General features: G+C 39.9%; 1 long non-coding RNA gene across 2 annotated transcripts; it reads right to left on the bottom strand.

The window, feature by feature from the left end:
* Positions 1-1,364: 1,364 nt before the first annotated feature.
* LOC139816505 (uncharacterized) lies at positions 1,365-3,214 on the bottom strand. 2 transcript variants are annotated; one of them, XR_011733030.1, is made up of 3 exons: positions 2,558-3,214; positions 2,168-2,331; positions 1,365-1,770 (listed from the first exon to the last, which is right to left on the bottom strand). It is a non-coding gene; the product is annotated as an uncharacterized lncRNA (long non-coding RNA). The 2 variants fall into 2 exon arrangements; XR_011733031.1 differs by having other exon boundaries at positions 2,136-2,331.
* Between the last annotated feature and the right edge of the window lie 5,678 nt (positions 3,215-8,892).

Here is an 8,892-nt window from a genome sequence, read left to right on the forward strand (position 1 = left end):
TCTTTTTATTCCTTTCTTCTTATATTTACATTGATTATATGTATATAAAATGTATATTGAAATTATTGCTTTTACATTGAAATATTCTTTCTTCTGGCATGCAAGATGACCGTAATATAATGTTTTATATTTTGCATGCAAAGCCGCTCAAAAAATAGCATGGCGATAGAACTTTCGGTTAGTTAACTCACAGTAAATACGTAAAAAAAATTCTTAAATACTTTGGAGTTTCAGTTAATCAACAATTTGCTATGTTCGTGTAATTATAAGTAATTTAGAATAAAAATGCTTTTCCTTTAAGCATAAAGTTAACCATTACGTTATCTGAAGCCTGGAAGATAATCTCCAGCGAATATCTGGTTCGTACTGTTCAGAAAAGTTTCTCGATTAAAATTTTTTCGTTCCTCCGTTGAGTACGTGGAATAAGGAAGATGGAAGGTATTGGACGTAAATAGCATTGAAGGATCGTCTTGATAGCCGTATAAATTTTCAACAAATTTAACATAAGTTTATCTCGGTTCTTTTTCTTATTGTCTAAAGAAATAACTTCGGCGTTATCAAGATACCAGAAACTAAAGTTATTATATTATATCACAATAATCAATTAATATTTATACAATTAATATTATTTATCCAGTAATAAATGTTATGCGTATACTGTTCGAATTTTTGTCTGAATAAAAATTTAAATAGTTAATTAATAATCTTAAAAAGATTAGAATATCTAATTTTAAATCTGAATTTAAAGAATAAAGTTTATGTTTGTTTTATAATTGAAAAATATAAATTAGAGAATTTATTATTAACGTTTTACACTTTTAAATTTCTATGTCTTAAAAGTAAAATACTTTTTTATAATACTTTTCTCTCAGAACACAGTAAAATTAACATAAAAAACCAGGCAAAGTAAAAAAACGTCATAATATTAGCGATACTGAATTCGCAAAAATGATGGCGCAAACTTGACGTGAAATAAACTTCTGCAACGACCATCATCTCTACAATAGGATATTTTTACTCGTTGTGTGTGATTATTGATTACATTATACCACAGAATTATAACTATAGTCTTTATGAAAAAAAAAAAAGAATTCTATGTAGATATAATAATCTTTAAATTTTAGAGATGGTTCCATGAAAGAAACCTCGTTTAATTTATCGTTCACAGTAATTCCGCTGACGAAAATTTTCGTTGCCAAAAGATACACGAGAGTAAACGGCGAACCGGTGGTTCAGCCGAAGGATGCAAGTAAAAGGAAGAGCAGCCGAAGTGTGTCGGGGTCTGTATATAAGTTTAGTCTGCGACGACGTACGGGCACCATGTGTCCCACGTCAGAAAACATCCACAAGAAGCTTACTGACAGCGCGGCGTCCACGTTTGAGGGCCGACGAGAGATGTCAGGACGACGCAGTGTAAACACAGGAAGCGACGACGAGGTAGAAGACAGCCCTCCAGGAAGCAGTGACCTCTTCTGATCGTTTTCCCCGTAATTTTTTTCCCACGTCGGTACTTCCACGTAGTGTGCAGTTTCGTTGATCCGGGCCCCGTCTAAGCCGGTGGATCGTTGATAATTCACATCTGCACCGGGCGACGCGGATTCCCGGGTGTAGCGTTACGAATTTATTCGACATCTCCACGCGCGCGGAAGAGATTAAAACGTAAGCGGAAAAAACGAGAACGGGGAACGACGGCCACTCGTCTGCGAGCACGTGGATATCGGTGACACTCGTTGAGCACCAACCAAGCGCTAATTGCGACCGACGTGGGTGCTAAAAGACAATATCGAGCAGATTAGAAGTTGTTAATACCATTTGATATCGTGTTTTGGATTCTAATACATTTTGCTAGCATATAGTTAGTTAATTTTAAGAATTGATTGTGGTATGTGCAACCAAAAACTATAACAAATCTTAAAGAAAATAATCTATACAGTAAAATTTTCTTATTTGATTATTTCATTTTAATTATTTATATAATTTTTTTTTATTCGCTTTGTAAATAAACATAAAATTTCTATACATGCAAATCAAATTAAACGGAAAGAACGAAGATGGAAAAGAAAGACAGTGAAATAACGTGGCACGCAAATGTTCATCTAAAGTACGCTCTTCAGATGACGCAGGTTGATAAGTACATTCCCGTTATGCGTGCATTATGGGACCTCACATCGACAGCGCGTTGTTACAATCTGTTACTAGCCATCCATCGGATCTCCATAGCATTCGGTGAAAATCGCCAATTGCGCTGCGTGGGGTCTACCATTTCGGGATCAGAGGTCCCAGCGATATCGCATTTTGACCTGTGATCTCGTACTTCCCACGCAATTCCACCTAGATAGTACAGATACTTACGTATTATCGAGAATTCCACATTGAATACATATTCTTAAATTAGAAATTAAGTTTCGTGGAGAAAAGCCACGTAATTATCGCAGTAACAACATAAATTTATTTTGCTTAATGCAATACAAAGTTAAATATTTTTTATTTACGATTATTAATCGTAATATTTTCTAATAAGAAGTCTGTTACATTTAATACAGACATGCGTTTGTACCTTGGTTTGTACTAATGTATGTGATATATTTGATTTCCTCATACGTATACGAAAACATATGTCCTTACATGTTGAAATCCATGGAAATCAAGACATTTCTGTTCAGAAACTTAGTATGTGGAAAATTTAAAACTTTCTTATTCATGCGTTACTGCTAATCGATTGGCAACATACCGCATAGAGTTCGCAGTTATAACGCACTTTTCGAGAGGGACACGAACAAGTCTGAAAGTGGCACACTCAAGTGTAATAGTCACTCAACCTATTACATAACTGCCATGAAGTAAAGAGGATAGAATCGAATACAGTCTGATATTTACTTTTAATTTTATGCACGCGTAATCGTGAGACTTTATTTAAAAAAGAGAGCATGTTATATTCATATATTATTATTCTTAACATCAGTCGTTTATCAACATTTAATGTACCGTATGCAAAAATAGACGCAAAATTTGTCGATACCACAATAGAGAACTAGTAAAGTACATAAATCAATGCATCCGCAACGAATTTATTGCCGACAATTTATCATCTTAGCTATCTAATCCGGAATTGTCTCGACACAGCGAAGCGCGCGCGAACTGTTGCGCAAGCATTGAAAGGTAACGGAGGTCGGTTTCGATCGCTCGATATAATCCGGATTCGCGTCGGTCTAGAGGTCACAGGTCGTGGGGTCAGGTCGTCGCCAGGTGTAGCGGCAGGTATACAGGGGGTTGACCTGTAAGGGTGCAAACGCGAGCGCCCTGCAGTCGAAACGGGAACTATCGCAACTTAATATCGATCCGGTAATTCTCGCGTAGTCTGTACTTCTCTCCTTCTCCCTCCCTCCCTGTCTCTTTCTCTCTCCTCCAAGTTCCCTTCACCTTCGGCTCTGTTCGCTGATTCCACCCGTCCGTCTCTTTCTTTCTTCAGCTTTCTCCCTCTTTCTCTTACCGTACATATATTCTAACTAGCCGCCTCTCCCCATCTCCTTCTTCCCCGCGATGGTTAGTTCCTCACTTTCAAACTCCCAACCACCACGAGAGAGTTAGTCGCAATCAATATGGCATCCTACTTATCTCTATGCCGAGAGTTTTCCCTTCTATCCTCTCGACCATTGCTCTGACCTATGTCCGTAGCTTTGTTATTGGTCCCTGCTTCAAACTTCAAACTCTATATTCGAAACGAGAATAAAAAGTATCGAGTTTCCATGCTGGACTACTTGAAATGTTCGACATCTTTTTTTCTTTTTTTTTGTGTCTTCTTGTCGTCAAAGAAACTGAGACCACCTATACAAGATCTATACCTGTCCGAATTTTACTTTTGGTGCTTTTGTTTACTTCAAACGGAAATTTTATCGTAGAAATGTAATCGATGATTAGAAAGTAGCAAAAATTGCGGCATTCCTATTCACGATGAGGCTCCGCATTTTAATAAATTCGTCGGTAGATTGCGGTGATTCGTCGTTCAAAATAGACGGGCAAATGCCATTCGGAGCATTCTCAGGAATTTTATCGATCGCTTCGGATAGACGTGTATGCGTGCCGGAGAACTGGGAAGAGTCCTGTTGCCGCGCGCGGCCGTCTTTAGCTTCACGTGTTTCCGGTTGACGACCGATAAAGCGTGGCCGATTTGGATTGCGTAACACGCCGCACGCTCATCTACGCACTCCGTGGAATGTTGATCGAACACCGATAAATACCTGTGTTCTACATGCACACGCAGCACATTCGTTCGTGTGGATACCTTGCTGCTTCGGCTTACGAACAAATACGAATAAACAAATTGCAAGGGACAATTAATTGTAAGACTACGTGGCGAAATCTAAAAGCAATCTATTACAATTTGCGTTTACAGTAAATTGTTGGAGAATGTGAAAAGATATTTAGTATTTGTATTAGAAATAAACAAGTTTCACGATTCATTAAGTAAATGATGATTATTTATCTAATTTGACATATCTTAAAAGGATCTTATCTTATAAAATCGAAGTTGAAATAGCTTCAATCACACTGTATCTTTAGTATTAATTTTCTTTGTTGATACGTGCCGCTCTTCTTTATTTGTTCCGTCTGGAAGAGGTAGATATTAGATCGTTAAAGTTTAATAGATCCTTAATGATTACCGAAGACGAGGTCCGAAACGTGGTTCCGATTCATTTACCGTATCTATAAAAGTTTACGGCATACGATAAATGTTTCTCGCAATCTGTCGCTAATATCACAGAGTATTACTTGCGGGGCGTACTCGTAACCGGGTTCTTGTAAGCTCCTAATCTCTCTTCTAGATAAAATACGTGCAAGTCAGCCGAGACAAATATCTCCCCGAATGCTCTTCCACCTACATTCGCTCCTTCGCTAATCCGTCATTTAGTCCGCTGTATTAGAAACGTAATGAATCTTCAGCGTTAACGAACCCTTCCGCGTTTTCTAGCCGTCCGTCGCGAACGAGGAACGTGAGCGATGGATCGGGTCATGCGGGGAGGTGGCGTCGAAGATTAGCACAAAAGACCGCGGCGGCAGCGCTGCGAAATAAATCAATTAATGCGATGTCGAGGCGAGTTGGTACCGTCTCGCGCGCGTCGCGTTAAGCTGCCGGATGGATTGACATTTTTTTTCCTCTTCCGAGTCTGACGGCACCACCCATAATAAAAGCCTCGACGGGATTTTCGTGTCAGTCGACGGCTAAATAAACTTCTGAACGGTGCGGTGTCAGCCGGTATAGGTGAGAAACACTTTTTTTGCTCCGTCTGCTGCACATACACACGCGCGCGCGCGCGCGCGAGAACGCAGAAGCGGACCGGACGCGTCGGGAGATAAAATGACGTGCGTCTGCATCGTCATTCGTGATAATGGCGGTGCAACGTGCATTGCGGGCAAGGGGGCAGGGCAGGTTTAGGAACGGGCGACGGGGCTCGTTTTCGCTGTCATTTCAACGGTGACGTGCGTTATTGTTTCGGCCGGCATGGGCACGTCGACTTAAAAAATGTAATCTATCGCAACTCGCGACACGGTACGTTTTGCGAAACTTGGATTCGTCCGCGTAAATGCTGTCGTAATTATTTCCTGGATTTTCTGCGCGTTTGTTTCAGAAATAATGCGATTTTATGAGTTTATTGACGATGCCTCACACTCTATCGGATAATCCGCTAATAATATTAAACGTGTACGGTATTTTTGCAAAAGAATCGCCGATTTTTATGATGTTGATTTTATTACAATCATTTCTCAAGCGATAGAAAAATAAAACAAGAATATTTAAAACATCGAAAATTTTGTAATTTATGTTTTATTGATATATTTTAAAATTGAAACATTATTGTGTCATAATATTTGAAACTGCTTGGTAGTTATAATATCAGCGCGAGATTACATTTCAATTACATGCAATTAAAAATAATAGCGCAATGTCTTTACAATTATTTTACGGTAAAGAAAATCAATTCTCCTGTCTAGGGAAATTATTAACCAATTTATATGTAGAGGCTGTTGAAACTTCTAAGCGACAGCTTGTCTCAAATATAAAGAACGGTAATTACAATGTATCCACAGCTTCTCCTCAAAACTTGGTTAAAACCCTATTCTAACATATTGACAGGGGAGTGTTGCCATGGCCTCGTGATGCTTTACGACCCCATTGAAAACTAGTAGACTACTAACTATACACCCGGAAGGAGTTAATCGACGATATTCGCTCGAAACTTTGCAACTTTCGCACCGCCTGCCATGCGATAGGTATATACACATTACGCCTCGTCGACGACGGTAAAAGTGTCACGAACTTCCGCATTATTTACGATAGAATTTCCTCTATATAAATTCCCTTGACGCCTGCTTACTTCGTGATTCGCGCAGCGTATACGAACCAGTTTGCGTTTGATCGCAAAGCGCTTTCTATCAAAGTCAAAAATACATTTTTCGAGAAGTAATATTCGCTATCGATAATCTGTCAAGACTCAGAATAGTACATGATATGGATATACATTATTTATCTTGTTTTTATCTCTGATATTTTTATCTATAATATTTCCCCTGCCAATTTAACGCCAAATAGAACCGTCAAATAGAATAGTTTTATCTAGCTATAAATAGTTGTCAACATTTTAATCGGATGTGCATACAGATCAATATCTTAAAGGTAGCACTTTTCGCACGTTCGTGACCTTTGTTTCGCCAGAAATCCGTAAATACACAAGATTAAGGGGATACATCGTCGGGTAACAACGACGACTTGAGCACGCAGATTTGCGCGCTGAACTTGCCCGTAAACAGCATTGATATGACAAGGATTTACATTACGCTCGTGTATTTGCAGAACGTGCGTGAACATCGAATATCTCTGTCTTCTTAACAAATACTTGCGCTTGACGAAAAAGCAAAATAGTCCTTAATCAAATGTTATCATAACATTATAAAAAAGTATCTTGTCATTGTCTCTATAATTATGTCAAAATACTAACAAAAACCATTATAAATCAATTATTTATCTGCTTATCATTAGTATCTCAAGACAAGATATTATATAGAAAGTAAGTAAACTTACGTTGCAAAAGATTCGATATGAAAAAAAAACGCGCAAAGTATTATAGCGATGAGTACGGCGAACGCGCAAATCGTCATGTTTATACTAAACGACACTCCGGGGTGTCGCCTTCGGTGCGACGGTTTTCGCGTTATTTGCGAATCGTGCATGCCCGTAACGTGCAACGTGGGTCAATTGCGATGCAGCTCTTGTAGGAGAGGCACGAGGTAGTGCATAGTCGAGCGAAGTCGGAGAAAGAGGGGAAGGATAGAGAGAGGGATATAGAGACGTATGTCGGTGTGTGAGCGCAGCGCGGAGGGAAACTGGATTGGCGAACAGATGCGCAGCACGATCGCGAAGCCCGATGTATTGCGTTTGCTAATCCCCGACATGGCTGACAGTATAATACACCGCTTTGCAAACAGCAGCAACATCCGTGCCGGTGGTGCTATTGCTGCCTCTCGCAACCCCTTCGGCGTGGCTCTCTCGACCTAGGCAAAATACGTATGTATTACTGGGTTCCGCGTGGGTGTACCCTCGTTTACGCACGCACATCCGCGCACCTACGTGAATAGTCTAGGATGCACTTGTACGTGGCTGTGTGCGCATTTACAAATGCGCACACGTGTAAACCGGTCGGGTGCAGCTGAGTCGAACGAGGCAACGTTTAACCTTCCAATCGACGACGACTTCGTTCGCATGCCCTTTCTCTCGTTCGTATTCTCTCTCTTATCCACGTTCTTCTCTTCATATTCTGCTCTTTCAGAGTATTCTACAAACTACTACCAATTGTCTCGTAGAACGCATCGCGGCTTCCGGGAATGTTTGCACGTCTTTCCGATCCTCTTCTCGCGAGTAATCAAACGTAAGAATATCGATAAGTTGTTAGAAGAAATATTTATTGGTATTTCAATTACAAAATATTTCGATTTTTCTCGAATGTCTAATAAACCAAAATTCAGAGATTTTTCCGTAAATTTTTTTAACCGATGAAATGCATGTTAAATTTATTTTTAAAGAAGTTTACTCAATATTGAATTAAGTAATAGAACAATTTACACTATATTTTACGACTTTATATGATTTACGTAAGATTGGGTCGCGCAAAAAATTACATAATTATGGCATTTTTTTCAATATTTTTTTTTAATTCGTTGCGTTAAGACCGTCGCTATTCTGAAAGAGAAAAGCACTCGGTATCCGGCAAAATGCATTCAATGTGCACAATAGCTCAGCAGCAAACCTGTGCGCGCCGCGAAGCATAATAATTTCATTTTCCTTTCCTCGGGGCATAAGACAAGAGTGGAAAAAGTGCAAGGCGACCGTTGACAAAACCTACGGCACGTCCCGACGGCTCTCGATCGTTTCGTGCGGTACTCGGGAGATCCTCTCCTCCGGGTGCGCTGCGTGAATCAAAATAAAACGGGCGACATTCGGAAACGCGATTGTACAAAAGCGGGCACAATGAACCATTGAGGGTAGGAATCGAGATGAATGTGAGCCAGCCTTGGGGCCTCTTAACGTGCGTACGCAGGCACTTAGTGTCTATTGGGCACGACAGGAATGGAGGACAGGCTTTCCTGGGAACCAGATGATCTTGCTCGTAGAACGCGGATCTCGAGTGCCTCGGGCTTGTGGGCATCGAGTGCACCTATCGTTAATAAAAAAGTGCATCTTGCGGTGAAAAAATGTCAAGTGAAAAGGGCCATGACGTTCTTCTCGATCTCATCAAATTGGGATATGCTTACCTGGATAGTAGAGTACCTCTTGTACATCCACTATTCTTTTTATGCTTTATTATTTAAAGGAGAAATTATTTTATACGCGCTATATAT

This window comes from Temnothorax longispinosus, chromosome 7, assembly GCF_030848805.1.
Source record: "Temnothorax longispinosus isolate EJ_2023e chromosome 7, Tlon_JGU_v1, whole genome shotgun sequence".
In the NCBI taxonomy this organism is placed as follows: Eukaryota; Metazoa; Arthropoda; class Insecta; order Hymenoptera; family Formicidae; genus Temnothorax; species Temnothorax longispinosus.